The following is an 18,857-nucleotide window of genomic DNA, read 5'->3' as shown; positions in this document are numbered from 1 at the left end:
AAGATCAAAGGCGCCGCACAGCATTTATTAGATAACAGACGGGGTCGTCCGTTTCGCTTTGAACAACCACCCCACCTGTCTGTAGGAGTTATATAATCGGTGCGCAAATAATTGTGTCAAGTCCACTGCCGGGCTGATGCGGTGTCAGTGTCAGTGTCAGCGATGAACATGAATGCTCAAATTATAGACTTGTAGCACTCACAAGTTGCTTAGCCAAAATATTTGAAAAGTGTATATTCAATTCTCTGATAACAGCAAATATAACCTTAGAAAAAGATTCAACATACAAACAATCAAATGTAGAACACAGTCCTATGCTTATTATCATTTCTTCTAGATATGATCAACCTGCGGAACCCTCTATCCGATGAAGTAACTAATGCTCGCTCATTAAAAGAAATCAAATCCTTAATTAATCGTTCTGATGCAATTATTAATAATTTTGACTTCAAATATTTTCATAGATCATGCCAAATTGTCCACTGTCGCCTTAGGCTCGGCTGCAGTGACTTAAACGCTGATAAGTTTAGACGACATGTATCAGACATAACAGACTGCACTTGTGGATATCACCTTGAAGATGCAATTCACTTTTTCTATAACTGTTAAAAAATACGATAATATCAGAAACACTGTGTATTTCTACACACATGGGTATGGTCTAAAAATGATATTATATGGCAGTAGTTAAGCAGTTCTACAAACATGACTCTTCTTAAATCAGTTCATGACATCATTGTCAAAAGCAAAAGGTTTGAGTAGCTTAATTTTATGCATGTAGTAAAGGAAAACTGCATTACCTTATTTTACAGACACCACTTGCTTCAGTGTATGGCTTCGTGTATTTCATTTGTGCATTTTGTATGTTTATGATCATCACTCTCTTATATATATCCAGCTGTTGTTAAGTTGTTACCTGGAGAGGTATTACATAAGCAAGTTTTGCTTGTTTACCGATCCAGATTTCTTTTGAAATAAAAATACGTTTAAGCCAACACAGCTAACCGTAAAACACATGATTGTAAACTATTCAAAAAGGGGCACTAATCTCTGGCTTCTTCTCGGGTGTCGGACTCAAACTCATTTATTCTTAGAATAACATGACATACAATTATCTACAATTTTTATTATGTACAATTTAATAAAAATAGGATACGTGGATACTAATACAATTTACCAATTGTATTGTACACATTGTTAAGGAATTTAGATAGGCCTTTTAGATTTCTTACACTGTTAGTGGTCATAATTTTCTTAAATGTTTGGAAACTTAAGATATTGCTTATTTAAGAGTTCATATCGCCGTTGGTGAAAAGCTTCACATCGGAATATATAATGCAATTCATCTCCCACAGCGATAGAATCACAGAGTGGACACTGGTTGTCTTCCCTGGGAATGTTCAGCCATCGACCAGTTTCAACTAGTACTCCTTGGTTAGAAAGTTCTGACTTTTAGTATTGGGAGAACTATTGATTTTGAGAGCAGTAGATGTTTCGCAAATGAAGGTTGGTTCTTCAGGTAACACGACCTTTGGATTTCCGCTTGGGCTTACTAGCTGCCGTGAGTCAATTTGCTCGTTAACGCAACCGAGCGTGACAAGAGACTGGGCTACCAGTCTGCAAGGACAGCTAAATAAACTTACGCATTTTTGAAAACTGATTGGTTACCCGTGATCTATGAAGATTTCAACAAAGGGCGCATGGTAATTAATTTCTTCAGCCTAAACAGACAAATAACGGCGAAAGCTCATCGGATGTCGTCATTTGGAAATACCCCTGATTGTTACAGTTTGATAATAAAAAAGTATCCCTGAGTGAAAGCATTTGCGGATTTCGGATTGCGTGGATGATACAATTACTACTCCCTTGTTGTCATCCACATTTTCTGGTATAACCCTACACTTCTGTATTTGTCGTAATTCACTTGCTGCTCAGTTAATGAATTTATAACATGTATACTTAGTTGTAGCACCACTCAGGTTACCCGATAAAGGTTCAAATTTGGTCTTTCTTGTACCTGGGGTAATTATTTAATCTAAATCCAGGTTTGAAGTGAGGTGGAATGTGAGTTATGCACGTCGCAGCCCAGCAAGTGATGTATGATCAGTTGCTTTACTTTTTTTGTAGATCAACTGATCATTCCCAGACATCAAAGGATCAACAGGAAATACGTTGATTGATTAATTACTGTTATCTTGCACAGTGGATATGTCAAAAGTAAGTGTTTACATGTGAAGGTAGGGTTACTAAACCTAGGGAATACTCATATCATGGCGTGAAGTACAGATGTAAAAACAACATACTTTGTTCAAAGGGTAACCGATAATACACTGACTGGTTGTTCATTGTTATCTAACTCAATGTATGTTTTTAAGAACCGTGGACATTATAAAAACAGTTGTCACGTGGGCTTTCTCAGCTAACTTGGCACCTATGTGAAACAATTGAAACAAAATAAGTGATCAGTTAAGAAACAAACACGGGTTATACTATTCGATACATTTAAATAACGTTTAAAAACGATATATTTAAATATTTTATTATATATTTCATATATATTCCAAATATTGTTTCCAAATAATTATTATTAAAGTATTTGATTCTCACATAGACATTTTACATCGAATAAGTATTTTTGTACAGCTGCAGACGCAATGGATATTGTTCCTGTATGTTGATATTCCCGGATACATTATAACTTTGGTAGGTTGTTATAATGATATTTGCATTTTGTTTTCATTCATTCGCTGCAGCTTTGAACAGAATCATTCTTGTTCCTTTCCGTTTGGTTGGGAAGTTTTTCGATGCGCGATAGACGGTGTTTTCACAAGTATTTTCTTTTGTAAGCGTGTATATGTTACAGTCAATGTGTAAAATATGATTCACTCAGGCAATTTATTAAATTTAAATATTTCAGTCATTTTACAAATTGACTGAATAATCCATTCATTTATTTAACCGACTGACTAAAAATGATAAAGACGACCAAGAGAGCTTAAACACATCACAATATATTAATTATGCTAAGAAAAGAAGCCAAACAATACAGAACTGTACTTGGTGATGATATTAAACATAAACAAATATTTGGAATTCGTTATCATATTAATAAAGATGGACATATTTTTCAGTTAATTTGTAAAATAAACTGAATATTTAGGCGTTTAATACATTTCCTTAGTGAAATCTGTTTACATTTCGAATGTAAACATATACACACGGTAAAATAAGCAATGTTCAGTGAAATATTTACTCTGTGTTGCAAGTCAAAATAGTGTACACGAAGATCGCACAATTACCAAGCAAGTGACTTCACCATTACCGATGCTCCCCACAAATATACCTACATTTCAAAAACTGTATTTCATTTTTGTTGATCAGTTATACGTCCTTCTACTTTCAATTAAAATGCGCTTACGAATGGCGAGCACAGGTCGCGAACAAGTCTAGATTTCTGCTATATCATCCGGATACTCACTGGGAAAATACAGTAATGCACAGGTAACAACTACTCCCGCGGAATTGCTTTAGATCAGTGCTCCTTTGTACGTTGAAATACTATATATTGTGAATGCCAAAATGATGTATCAAGGATCAAGTAGAAGATACATTGACCGTTGCGCTGGGAGTTTATTCAACAGACCGTGAAAATAACACTGCTGTATCTTATTATTTATTTTAGATGACGCAGGCAAAGCTCACTTCTCCTGGCGGCCATTATCAAACGGCCAGCTAAAACCCCGCGCTTACGTCTACAGGTCTCTTCCTGTAGTACGGTAATTAGTATTCTCTCCCTCAAGTGTATCCTCAATGATATAACCCACCCTCATTAATTACATGCTGCTCTTTTCCAGCCTCACGGCTATGGAGCTATGATAAAGAGTCCAAGTCATCATAAAGTAATTAGGGTCCAATAAAAACAATGCGCCGCCAAACCTCATACATATTATCACTGAAAGTCGTACTACAGACGGTTAATGTCAAATCACAATAAAAGCATTTCAATTGCAATAACATGTTCCAGGACCATGTATTCTCTTAACGCCATCGGATTTAGAAGCAATGGTCGTATAAAACAAAACAGATCTATTTAATCGCAACAGTATTCATGTTATTCCCTCAAAATCACATACAGAAAGGAGACATTAGGAAATACATGTGTATTATCATTTTTCGTCAGGATAACAAAATTTTCTCTCCTTGTTACCACCTCCAGGTTCAGCTTAACACGGGTCCTCCTTTGGTCAAAAGTTTGTTCCCCCTCTAATGAGTGTGTCACGCGTTGCACACGAGTGGCGGACGGGGTGCACACCCGTGTGCAACGCGTTGCACACGGGTCTCACACGCGTGACCAACCCGATGCACACTGGTTGCGTAACGCGTTGCCCATGCGTGTAAGGGGAATGAACTTCTAGGCAGTAGTGTACTCATTCTGAGAGAGGAATCCTGCGGAGGGCAATCTATTCTTGTATGAGACAATCTACTCATTGTCAGAGAGGAATGCAGCAGAGGGGAATCTATTCATGCATGTGACAATCTACTCATTTTGAAAGAGGAATGCAGCAGAGGGGAATCTATTCATGTATGAGACAATCTACTCATTGTGAGAGAGGAATGCAGTGGAGGGGAATCTATTCATGTATGAGAAAGTCTACCCATTGTGAGAGAGTAATGCAGTGGAGGAGAATCTATTCATGTATGAGACAGTCTACTCATTGTGAGAGAGGAATGCAGTGGAGGAGAATCTATTCATGCATGAGACAGTCTACTCATTGTGAGAGAGGAATGCAGCGGAGGGGAATCTATTCATGGATGAGACAGTCTACTCATTGTGAGAGAGGAATGCAGTGGTGGAGAATCTATTCATGCATGAGACAGTCTACTCATTGTGAGAGAGGAATGCAGCAGAGGGGAATCTATTCATGTGTGAGAAAGTCTACCCATTGTGAGAGAGTATTGCAGTGGAGGAGAATCTATTCATGTATGAGACAATCTACTCATTGTGAGAGAGGAATGCAGTGGAGGAGAATCTATTCATGTACGAGACAGTCTACTCATTGTGAGAGAGGAATGCAGCGGAGGGGAATCTATTCATACATGAGACAGTCTACTCATTCTGAGAGAGGAATCCTGCGGAGGGCAATCTATTCTTGTATGAGACAATCTATTCATTGTGAGAGAGGAATGCAGTGGAGGAGAATCTATTCATGTATGAGACAGTCTACTCATTGTGAGAGAGCAATGCAGCAGAGGGGAATCTATTCATGTATGAGACAATCTATTCATTGTGAGAGAGGAATGCAGTGGAGGATAATCTATTCATGTATGAGACAGTCTACTCTTTGTGGGGAGGAATGCAATGGAGGAGAATCTATTCATGTATGAGACAGTCTACTCTTTGTGGGGAGGAATGCAATGGAGGAGAATCTATTCATTCATGAGACAATCTACTCATTGTGAGACAATAATGCAATGGAGGGGAATCTACTCATCGTGGACAAGAATACAGTGGATGGGAATCTACTCATTAAGAGACAAGAATGTAGTGGAGGGTAATCTACTCATTGTGGACAAGAATACAGTGGATGGGAATCTACTCATTGAGGGACAAGAATGTAGTTGTTTGGAATCTACTCATTGAGAGACAAGAATGTAGTGGAGGGGAATCTACTCATTGAGAGACAAGAATGTAGTGGAGGGGAATCTACTCATTGAGGGACAAGAATGTAGTGGAGGGGAATCTACTCATTGAGGGACAAGAATGTAGTTGTTTGGAATCTACTCATTGAGAGACAAGAATGTAGTGGATGGGAATCTACTCGTTGAGAGACAAGAATGTAGTGGAGGGGAATCTACTCATTGAGAGACAAGAATGTAGTGGAGGGTAATCTACTCATTGTGGACAAGAATGTAGTGGAGGGGAATCTACTCATTGAGAGACAATAATGTAGTGGAGGGTAATCTACTCATTGAGAGACAATAATGTAGTGGAGGGTAATCTACTCATTGATGGACAAGAATGTAGTTGTTTGGAATCTACTCATTGAGGGACAAGAATGTAGTGGAGGGGAATCTACTCATTGAGGGACAAGAATGTAGTGGAGGGTAATCTACTCACTGAGGGACAAGAATGTAGTGGAGGGTAATCTACTCATTGAGGGACAAGAATGTAGTTGTTTGGAATCTTCTCATTGAGAGACAAGAATGTAGTGGAGGGTAATCTACTCATTGAGAGACAAGAATGTAGTGGATGGTAATCTACTCATTGAGAGACAAGAATGTAGTGGATGGGAATCTACTCATTGAGAGACAAGAATGTAGTGGAGGGTAATCTACTCATTGCGGACAAGAATGTAGTGGAGGGGAATCTACTCATTGAGAGACAAGAATGTAGTGGAGGGGAATCTACTCATTGAGAGACAAGAATGTAGTGGAGGGGAATCTACTCATTGTGGACAAGAATGTAGTGGAGGGGAATCTACTCATTGAGAGACAATAATGCAATGGAGGGTAATCTACTCATTGTGGACAAGAATGTAGTGGAGGGTAATCTACTCATTGTGGACAAGAATGTAGTGGAGGGGAATCTACTCTTTGAGAGACAATAATGTAGTTGTTTGGAATCTACTCATTGTGGACAAGAATGTAGTGGAGGGGAATCTACTCACTGAGAGACAAGAATGTAGTGGAGGGGAATCTACTCATTGAGAGACAAGAATGTAGTGGAGGGTAATCTACTCACTGAGAGACAAGAATGTAGTGGATGGGAATCTACTCATTGAGAGACAAGAATGTAGTGGAGGGGAATCTACTCATTGAGAGACAAGAATGTAGTGGAGGGTAATCTACTCATTGAGAGACAAGAATGTAGTGGAGAGGAATCTACTCATTGAAAGACAAGAATGTAGTGGGGGGAATCTACTCATTGAGAGACAATAATGTAGTGGAGGGGAATCTACTCATTGAGGGACAAGAATGTAGTTGTTTGGAATCTACTCATTGAGGGACAAGAATGTAGTTGTTTGGAATCTACTCATTGAGGGACAAGAATGTAGTGAAGGGTAATCTACTCATTGAGAGACAAGAATGTAGTGGAGGGGAATCTACTCATTGTGGACAAGAATACAGTGGATGGGAATCTACTCATTGAGGGACAAGAATGTAGTTGTTTGGAATCTACTCATTGAGAGACAAGAATGTAGTGGAGGGGAACCTACTCATTGAGGGACAAGAATGTAGTTGTTTGGAATCTACTCATTGAGAGACAAGAATGTAGTGGAGGGGAATCTACTCATTGTGGACAAGAATGTAGTGGAGGGGAATCTACTCATTGAGAGACAATAATGTAGTGGAGGGGAATCTACTCATTGAGAGACAAGAATGTAGTGGAGGGGAATCTACTCATTGTGGACAAGAATGTAGTGGAGGGGAATCTACTCATTGAGAGACAAGAATGTAGTGGAGGGGAATCTACTCATTGAGAGACAATAATGTAGTGGAGGGTAATCTACTCATTGATGGACAAGAATGTAGTTGTTTGGAATCTACTCATTGAAAGACAATAATGTAGTGGATGGTAATCTACTCATTGTGGGACAAGAATGTAGTGGAGGGTAATCTACTCATTGAGAGACAAGAATGTAGTGGAGGGTAATCTACTCATTGAGGGACAAGAATGTAGTTGTTTGGAATCCACTCATTGAGAGACAAGAATGTAGTGGAGGGGAATCTACTCATTGAGGGACAAGAATGTAGTGGATGGGAATCTACTCATTGAGAGACAAGAATGTAGTGAATGGGAATCTACTCATTGAGAGACAAGAATGTAGTGGAGGGGAATCTACTCATTGAGAGACAAGAATGTAGTGGAGGGTAATCTACTCACTGAGGGACAAGAATGTAGTGGAGGGTAATCTACTCATTGAGGGACAAGAATGTAGCTGTTTGGAATCTACTCATGGAGAGACAAGAATGTAGTGGAGGGTAATCTACTCATTGAGAGACAATAATGTAGTGGAGGGTGATCTACTCATTGATGGACAAGAATGTAGTTGTTTGGAATCTACTCATTGAGGGACAAGAATGTAGTGGAGGGGAATCTACTCATTGAGGGACAAGAATGTAGTGGAGGGTAATCTACTCACTGAGGGACAAGAATGTAGTGGAGGGTAATCTACTCATTGAGGGACAAGAATGTAGTTGTTTGGAATCTACTCATTGAGAGACAAGAATGTAGTGGAGGGGAATCTACTCATTGAGAGACAAGAATGTAGTGGATGGGAATCTACTCATTGAGAGACAAGAATGTAGTGGAGGGGAATCTACTCATTGAGAGACAATAATGTAGTGGAGAGGAATCTACTCATTGAGGGACAAGAATGTAGTGGAGGGGAATCTACTCATTGAGGGACAAGAATGTAGTTGTTTGGAATCTACTCATTGAGAGACAATAATGTAGTGGAGGGTAATCTACTCATTGAGAGACAAGATTGTAGTGGAGGGGAATCTACTCATTGAGAGACAAGAATGTAGTGGAGGGGAATCTACTCATTGAGGGACAAGAATGTAGTGGAGGGTAATCTACTCATTGAGAGACAAGTATGTAGTGGAGGGTAATCTACTCATTGAGAGACAAGAATGTAGTGGATGGGAATCTACTCATTGTGGAGAAGAATGTAGTGGAGGGTAATCTACTCATTGAGGGACAAGAATGTAGTTGTTCGGAATCTACTCATTCAGGGACAAGAATGTAGTTCTTCGGAATCTACTCATTGAGGGACAAGAATGTAGTGGAGGGTAATCTACTCATTGAGAGACAAGAATGTGGTGGAGGGGAATCTACTCATTGCGGACAAGAATACAGTGGATGGGAATCTACTCATTGAGGGACAAGAATGTAGTTGTTTGGAATCTACTCATTGAGAGACAAGAATGTAGTGGAGGGGAATCTACTCATTGAGAGACAAGAATGTAGTGGAGGGGAATCTACTCATTGAGAGACAAGAATGTAGTGGAGGGGAATCTACTCATTGAGGGACAAGAATGTAGTTGTTTAGAATCTACTCATTGAGAGACAAGAATGTAGTGGAGGGGATTCTACTCATTGAGAGACAAGAATGTAGTGGAGGGGAATCTACTCATTGAGAAACAAGAATGTAGTGGAGGGTAATCTACTCATTGAGAGACAAGAATGTAGTGGAGGGGAATCTACTCATTGAGAGACAAGAATGTAGTGGAGGGTAATCTACTCATTGAGAGACAAGAATGTAGTGGAGGGGAATCTACTCATTGTGGACAAGAATGTAGTGGAGGGTAATCTACTCATTGAGGGACAAGTATGTAGTGGAGGGGAATCTACTCATTGAGAGACAAGAATGTAGTGGAGGGGAATCTACTCATGAAGAGACAAGAATGTAGTGGAGGGTAATCTACTCATTGAGGGACAAGAATGTAGTGGAGGGTAATCTACTCATTGAGAGACAAGAATGTAGTGGAGGGGAATCTACTCATTAAGAGACAAGAATGTTGTGGAGGGTAATGTACTCATTGTGGACAAGAATACAGCGGATGGGAATCTACTCATTGAGGGACAAGAATGTAGTTGTTTGGAATCTACTCATTGAGAGACAAGAATGTAGTGGAGGGGAATCTACTCATTGTGGACAAGAATACAGTGGATGGGAATCTACTCATTAAGAGACAAGAATGTAGTGGAGGGTAATCTACTCATTAAGAGACAAGAATGTAGTGGAGGGGAATCTACTCATTGAGAGACAAGAATGTAGTGGAGGGTAATCTACTCATTGAGAGACAAGAATGTAGTGGAGGGTAATCTACTCATTGTGGACAAGAATACAGCGGATGGGAATCTACTCATTGAGGGACAAGAATGTAGTTGTTTGGAATCTACTCATTGAGAGACAAGAATGTAGTGGAGGGGAATCTACTCATTGAGAGACAAGAATGTAGTGGAGGGGAATCTACTCATTGAGAGACAAGAATGTAGTGGAAGGGAATCTACTCATTGAGAGACAATAATGTAGTGGAAGGGAATCTACTCATTGTGAAATAAGGGTGCAGTGTATGGGAATTTACTCATTGTGGACAAGAATGTAGTGGGGGGAATCTACTAACTGAGAGACAAAGTTGCAGTCGAGAGTAATCTACTCATTGAGAGAAAAGAATGCAATGGCGGGAAATTTACTCATTGTCAGAAAAGAATAGAGTAAAGGGGAATCTCCTCATTGTGAGATTAGAATAAAGTGGCGGGAAATGTACTCATTCTGCAACAAGAATGCAGTCGAGGGAAATCTGATGGTGAGACAAGAATGCAGCGGAGGGAAATCTACACATGGTGAGACAAAAATGTAGTGGAGCGGTATCTACGACGCAGAGAAGCAGTATCTACTCAACGTGATACAAAAATTAAGTGGCAGGAAATCTACTCACGGTGAGGCACATGTGCAATGAAACGGTCTCTACCTACGGTAAGAATAAAATGCAGTGAATGAATCTAATTACTGAGAGACAAGAATGCAGTGGATGAAAATCTACTCTTTGTGAGAAAAGACTGGAGTGGAGAAGAAGTCTACAAATTGTGAGAGAAGAGCGTCGTGGAGAAGAAGTCTACAAATTGTGAGACAAGCGTGTAGTGGAGAAGAAGTCTACAAATTGTGAGACAAGAGTGTAAAAGAGGGGATGTCTACAAATTGTGGGACAAGAGTGTAGTGGAGGGGATGTCTACAAATTGTGAGACAAGAGTGTAAAAGAGGGGATGTCTACAAATTGTGAGACAAGAGTGTAAAAGAGGGGATGTCTACAAATTGTGAGACAAGAGTGTAAAAGAGGGGATGTCTACAAATTGTGAGACAAGAGTGTAGTGGAGAAGAAGTCTACAAATTGTGAGACAAGAGTGTAAAAGAGGGGATGTCTAAAAATTGTGAGACAAGAGTGTAAAAGAGGGGATGTCTACAAATTGTGAGACAAGAGTGTAAAAGAGGGGATGTCTACAAATTGTGAGACAAAAGTGTAGTGGAGAAGAAGTCTACAAATTGTGAGACAAGAGTGTACAAGAGGGGATGTCTACAAATTGTGAGACAAGAGTGTAAAAGAGGGGATGTCTACAATTTGTGAGACAAGAGTGTAGTGGAGGGGATGTCTGCAAATTGTGAGACAAGAGTGTAAAAGAGGGGATGTCTACAAATTGTGAAACAAAAGTGTAGTGGAGAAGAAGTCTTCAAATTGTGAGACAAGAGTGTACAAGAGGGGATGTCTACAAATTGTGAGACAAAAGTGTAGTGGAGAAGAAGTCTACAAATTGTGAGACAAGAGTGTAAAAGAGAGGATGTCTGCAATTTGTGAGACAAGAGTTTAGTGAAGAAATAGTCTACAAATTGTGAGACAAGAGTGTAAAAGAGGGGATGTCTACAAATTGTGAGACAAGAGTGTAAAAGAGGGGATGTCTACAAATTGTGAGACAAGAGTGTAAAAGAGGGGATGACTACAAATTGTGAGACAAGAGTGTAAAAGAGGGGATGTCTACAAATTGTGAGACAAGAGTGTAGTGGACAAGAAGTCTACAAATTGTGAGACAAGAGTGTAAAAGAGGGGATGTCTACAAATTGTGAGACAAGAATGTAAAAGAGGGGATGTCTACAAATTGTGAGACAAGAGTGTAGTGGACAAGAAGTCTACAAATTGTGAGACAAGAGTGTAAAAGAGGGGATGTCTACAAATTGTGAGACAAGAGTGTAAAAGAGGGGATGTCTACAAATTGTGAGACAAGAGTGTAGTGGACAAGAAGTCTACAAATTGTGAGACAAGAGTGTAAAAGAGGGGATGTCTACAAATTGTGAGACAAGAATGTAAAAGAGTGGATGTCTACAATTTGTGAGACAAGAGTGTAAAAGAGGGGATGTCTACAAATTGTGAGACAAGAGTGTAAAAGAGGGGATGTCTATAATTTGTGAGACAAGAGTGTAGTGGAGGAGAAGTCTACAAATTGTGAGACAAGAGTGTAAAAGAGTGGATGTCTACAATTTGTGAGACAAGAGTGTAAAAGAGGGGATGTCTACAAATTGTGGGACAAGAGTGTAAAAGAGGGGATGTCTACAAATTGTGGGACAAGAGTGTAAAAGAGGGGATGTCTACAAATTGTGGGACAAGAATGTAAAAGAGGGGATGTCTACAAATTGTGAGACAAGAGTGTAAAAGAGGGGATGTCTACAAATTGTGAGACAAGAGTGTAAAAGAGGGGATGTCTATAATTTGTGAGACAAGAGTGTAGTGGAGAAGAAGTCTACAAATTGTGAGACAAGAGTTTAAAAGAGGGGATGTCTACAAATTGTGAGACAAGAGTGTAAAAGAGGGGATGTCTACAAATTGTGAGACAAGAGTGTAAAAGAGGGGATGTCTATAATTTGTGAGACAAGAGTGTAAGGGAGTAGAAGTCTACAAATTGTGAGACAAGAGTGTAAAAGAGGTGAGGTCTACAAATTGTGAGACAAGAGTTTAGTGGAGAAGAAGTCTACAAATTGTGAGACAAGAGTTTAAAAGAGGGGATGTCTACAAATTGTGAGACAAGAGTGTAAAAGAGGGGATGTCTACAAATTGTCAGACAAGAGCGTAGTGGAGGGAAATCTATACTTATGCCAGGACAAGAATGCAGAGGAAAAATTGTAAGGGTATTAACTCATGGTGGGATAAGAATGTACTGGAATGGCACCCACATGCACACATGCATAATCTCCATACAGGGTCATTCAAGGCAGGTATATAAGGTCATTCAACAGGCATATCAAGACATACAAAACACGTATATGACGTCATTTAAGAAAAGCGCATAAAGTTATTCAAGACAGTTATATGAGGTCGTTCATGACAGGTATGTCAGGTCATTCATGTAATGTTGATTTGGAATAAAGGCATATGTGTTGCTTGTAATACTCGTTTTTTTCCTGGGTTCTTTTGACACACTAACTTGACCTTACAACATGGCCACACGTCTCGTGATGACGTCATATTATGACATCATAGTCTTACAGCAATAATAACGTATTACGGGATCGCACATTGACCTATGACCTGCGACCTATGACATGACATCAATACTATTGTAAACACTACATCTCTCCTTATCTGTTGATAATAACTTTGTATATGCCAGTTGATGATAAAGGTACAATCAATTTACACTAACTTCCTGAGCCTTGTTGTAACTACTTTTACTATAAGTAGTTTTGTAAGTATATAAAATAATGAACAGTTACAATTTGAACTATTGAAAGATTCTGAAATATCATATTATACTTAAACTGTATCATAAGCAAAATACAAAGCTTAACCTTAGGAGTCTTACACATTCATAAGAGAGTCTTATGTATAAACAAGAAATTGAACATTGCAAGTTTAAGTTACTGTAGTTTGAGTCACGGGTTCACTTTGCAACTGGAGCCTGTAGTCTATGAATGTCACTTGATTGAAGTTCTTTCACTAGTGGAGTCTGATCTAAATCAAAGTCACCAAACACTTTAAACAGGTGTTAACACATTTACAATTCAAACTTTTAAATCTTCTTCTTGGAGAGTCAGTTTCAATATCATTTATCGTCTCTGAAACGAAGTGGGAGTTTTTTCTTGCTATGGGATCCTCTCAAAGAGTTAGGTGATTTGAGACAAGGTTTTGGCTGAGTAACATCACTTGATTCTTCAAAATTAAGCTCAGGATAATCGTTCTCTCTTCCTTCATCTTCTTCAATTTGTGAGTTGTCCACATACACTTTAACAGGTTTAAAATGTGAAGACTCTTGTTTTTTCTGTATTCTCCTCGTTGTGCAGTCAGCACACTGCCTTTAGTCTCAGTTGCTTTGTAGGGGCGAGGATCATATCCTGATGTAAGCATGTTATGCTGTGGTTGTCAAACTAGAACTGTCTTGCCTTGTCTCAAACTTGTGTTCTTTGTGTGTCTTCTGTTCTCCGCATACCCTTTCATTTTCATTTTCTGTGTCTCACCTCTGTATTTGATTGTTTAAGACTGTGGTCTCTGAGCTTGTTGTATCTGTATATCTGGTAACTGTGTTTTCATTTTCCTTCCTGGAAGGGCTTCAAATGGACTGGTATTAGGTCACAATGAGTTGTAGCTCTGTATTGCCTCATGAACTTCAATAGTTCTTGTTTCCAGTTGAGACTCTCTGCTGTGGCAATACATTTCCTCAAACTGCACATAAACCGTTCAATTTCCCCATTTGCTTCTTGCCATAACGGAGTGAGTCGCTGAGGGGAAAATCCAAGGTAACTTGCAAAGTCCATGAAATCATTACTTCTGAAAAGTGGCCCATTGTCACTTCACAGTATGAGGAATGCCTTAGTCTTTACAATCCCTTAGTGTCCAAGGTGTGCAAGCTCAACTGTTTGATGTCTGAATAACGATTCGATGACTGCAAAGTACTTCAGGTTAACAGACTGTTTCAAACCAACACTGTCCCAACTACCTAATTGAATTGCTAATATCACAGATTGCAGAGTGGCATCTGCTCTGGTTGCTTGACGAATTTCCACAAATGTTACAGCCTTTGATACAGCATTCATGCACACAAAGGTAATGTATTCTTCACCAATATTCGACATGGAGTTAGCAACAGGGTGTCTACTCGTGTAGTCTGCAGGGGTGTGTTCATCTTTGCCAGGCTGATAGACTAGTTCCTATTTGCATGGAGTCATGAATATTCTCCAACGTTCTATTCTTACCGATGCAGTTTTTCGACTCTTGAAGATACCCAATAATGGTTTGTGATCAGTGAATATCTTGAAGTCTTCACCATATGTGTACAGGTGAAAATGTTCTGCGGTCAATACAACCGCGTCCAGCTTGTGAATATCTGGCCTCCGTGCCAGATAATGCACGGCTGGCATAACTGAGAACCTTCCCTTCCTGTGTGAGCATGGCGCCTAGAACCTACAGGACTGGCGTCAAGAAATAATTCAATTTTCTTTCTTGGGATCAAAGTAGTCCATGACTTTCGTGGAGGTGAGTACATCCTTAAGACCTGTGAATACTTGGATTTCAGGTTTCTTCCATTTCCTTGTAGTATTTTGACATGTTGACTTCCGTAGGGGTTCAGTGATTGTGGCATAGTCAGGGATGAATCTAGCCACATACTGTGCCATACCCGAAGCACGGATTGTACTTCACTCGGGGTTGATGGTGCTGGTGTTTGATAATTGGCTTGATCTTTTCAGGATCTGGAGACATGCCACTCTTTCCGACTACATGACCAAAACATGTGCTCTCCAACTTGGAAAACTCACATTTTGACTTCAGAGTAACACCATTTCCTTCAAGTCTCTGAGACCTTTCCGCAGAATGTCATCATGTTGTTTCTCTGTTTTACCATGAACAATAATATCTGCAGATATATTCCGAATCACATTCTGAACAAGTTCAGAGGCTGTGTCCAACATGAGTACTGAAAGGGGTCATATATCTGCTATCTGGCTGCAGCTCTAACGGGTGACACTCAGCGTCAAGGTCTATCTGGCTGCAGCTCTAACGGGTGACAACCAGCGTTAAGGTCTAACTGGCTGCAGCTATAACGGCTGACATCCAGCGTTAAGGTCTATCTGGCTGCAGCTCTAACGGGTGACAACCAGCGTCAAGGTCTATCTGGCTGCAGCTCTAACGGGTGACAACCAGCGTTAAGGTCTATCTGGCTGCACCTCTAACGGGTGACAACCAGCGTCAAGGTCTATCTGGATGCAGCTCTAACGGGTGACAACCAGCGTTAAGGTCTATCTGGCTGCAGCTCTAACGGGTGACAACCAGCGTCAAAGTCTATCTGGCTGCAACTCTAACGGGTGACAACCAGCGTCAAGGTCTATCTGGCTAAATCAAGAAATCATCTATGGTTGGTGTGATATTTCTCTCTCTTCGGACTGCGACATTTGCCTCTCTAATGTCACACACCTTCCTGTCTTGGGTACTACAACAAGTGGACTTTCTCCAATGTTTTTCTATACTATCAAGCTCTTCCAAACGTTGCAGTTCATTTTCAACAACCTTTCGCACATGAAAAGGAATTCTGCGATGTGATTGTCTCACTGGTTGAATATTTTCATCAACATGTAATTTTGACTTGAACATTTTTCACCTTGGCAATGTCAATGAATAATTTGGGGAATTCATCTGCAATGTCTTTTGATGTAATATGTCTTGCAATTTTCAAGAGTTTCAAACTTTCTGCTGATTTAAAGCTAAAAAGTCTCCCGATTTCCCACGAATGACATGAAATTCATACTCAATTTATACATCACCATGTATCACTGGTTGTTCAACAACAACAACTACTGGCAATGGTGTGTCCGACCCATACAGGTACAATCTGCGGTTTGGAATTAGTTAGTGATCCTGAAACGCATCCATCTGGCTTGAGCACATAATAATCCATAATGTCACATGCTGCTCAAGACTCTATAATGACCAGAATTTATTTTCTAGCAATGTCAACAGACGTCACAGGCATGTTTGTGCGACTTTTACCTGCAGCTGAATTGATTAAGAGTTCATCAACGCCAGTTCACAAATAATCTTCTTCTCCATATGTATCATCAGAATGAGAAGCATTCGTAAAATCACTATCGACAAACTGTGCTTGGTCACGCCTTTGATGCGTGAAACGTGAACGACACACACACGTGAAGATGATTTTGAATTCCACATTCACTACATTTCTTACCTCTTGCAGGAGGACATTTACCATCATGTGGGTACTAGTATATTGAAAGCCGCAAATATAGCATGGATTGTCCACTTGTTGAGACAGTGTTGATTCTGTGACTGGTGTTGATTTCGTGACGCTTGTGATTGTCTGTGGGTGGCGATAGTGATGTGATTGACTGGAATTTCTGTTGAATCTGTTTCTTGACTGATTGCAATGATTGAATCTCGGTGAACCACGACCACGTTGTCCTTGAAAATGATATCTAGTTCTACTTTAGATTTCGACTCCGACTTTGCCACATCAGAAGCCTGAAATTCACTTAATTAATTCAAGCGATTTTACTGCACTAAGCAAGTTTTTCAAAAACAGGTTATCAGAGAGCCCTTCTCCTTAATCTCTGCGATAAGGAAATTGCTGCACAAATTGTTCTCAGTTGCATATCGCGGGGATTAGGGATCAACGTTATGAAAGTCACATGATGTCGCAAGCTGCCGAAGACAACATACGTATATAATGCCCATCAATTTATGCTCTCTCCGTCACCTTTTTTGCATTTCGAAAATTATAGAGTCCGAATGCAGTATTTGTCGTTTTTGCCTTTATAAATAGGTATTTACGTACCTTCTCTGAACGCACATGGATAGTACTGGGATGCTAGTATTTGATTGAATAGGTGTTTGAGTGTTACTCCAACCGCCTCTCCTCCAAATATTAGGCGCTCATTTGTGATACCATCAGATCCTGGAGATTTGTTTCTTTTAAGGTTCTTTACTGGTCACCGACCTCTTATCTCAATTTTTTTTCATCTTATTTCTGACATTTTCCGTGTATAAAGTTGACTGTACCAATAACTTTAATTTAAACCATGAGCAAATGCGCTTATTTCTGTCCGTGGTTTCGATATAAGGCTATGGCTGGAAATCAAAACAGTGGAAATAGAACTTTCCCGTCGACTTACTGTAAGTATACCAGTGCACCTCTTCAGTTATACAAATTACATTTTTTAGTATATCGGGTATTGCACTCAATTGTTTTATTCATCAAAATGAATAAGAAATACTGACAAAAAACAATATTCCCCAGATTCGATCGACACATGCTTATCCTTAACTCTTTGTAGTATGAACTATGGGTTTTTAAATAATATACAGGCTGCGCATTTTTGGAAATATAGATCTAGCTCAAATAGGTTCAGATTTGTATTTTGGGGATGAAGTGACAGACAGATAGAAAGCAGAATGAGTGGTGACATAACTGAAAGTCCATCAGCATGCTGTTTGATTTATTTCTTAGTCACGTGACACGGCCCGCGTGTCTTTCCTAAAGTTGTATTTGAGCAAGGTGATTAAGTTGCTTTTTTTAATATTTCCGCACCAGACTCAGCTTTGTTCATCATTTTCGGATAAATATTTCTCTCTTCTAATGAAAAGTATAATGAGATGCCATCACGTACGCTCTATAACGGGGAATTGGCGATGTCGCCAGTATATGTGATCTGGTTTCTGAGACTAAAAGAATTGGCTTGGTCTTGGAATTTTTTGTATGCCGTTTGATATACAGAACAGTGATATCTGAGGATTCGCCAGGTGCGCGTTAGTCACAAACGATTTATGAATTATTCCTCTCGCTTTGCATTATATAATCAATGGGTTCATCTTTTTTTAAACATTGTGACCACAGGATATTAAACTGTTAACTTTATTTCTTCCAGAATTGTAAAAAAAGTTTTAAAATATAGACCGTGCCATATGTAACCCGTTGCTGGACGATTATCCTGATAATTCTATATGAATAGAGCATTCTTCGCATCTTTATTGTATAATTTTGAGACAAGATGATGAGAAATAATTATATAATAATAGAACAAATACATACTTGATTATGTAAAGTTGATGCCAAACAGGCGCGTGCCTTGTCCAATTAAGATACACTGTAAACTATCGAATTGTTTTTTTCTATTTAAGATATTATTTAAAAAACGCAGTCTTTTTATGTTGTGTCGAAAAAGCGTCAAGTTCCGTTTTACACTCTTTTTCCATACCATGATCGAAAATTAGGGGAGATATGTATTAATCAAAATACCAGTGTCATCTTTCTCCGACATTGTCAAATACATAAAAGCAGCCATGACGTCAAATAGAAT

Source organism: Haliotis rufescens, unplaced genomic scaffold (genome assembly GCF_023055435.1).
Source record: "Haliotis rufescens isolate VD_foot unplaced genomic scaffold, xgHalRufe1.0.p SCAF_8, whole genome shotgun sequence".
In the NCBI taxonomy this organism is placed as follows: domain Eukaryota; kingdom Metazoa; phylum Mollusca; class Gastropoda; order Lepetellida; family Haliotidae; genus Haliotis; species Haliotis rufescens.
This window is presented reverse-complemented; position numbering follows the sequence as displayed.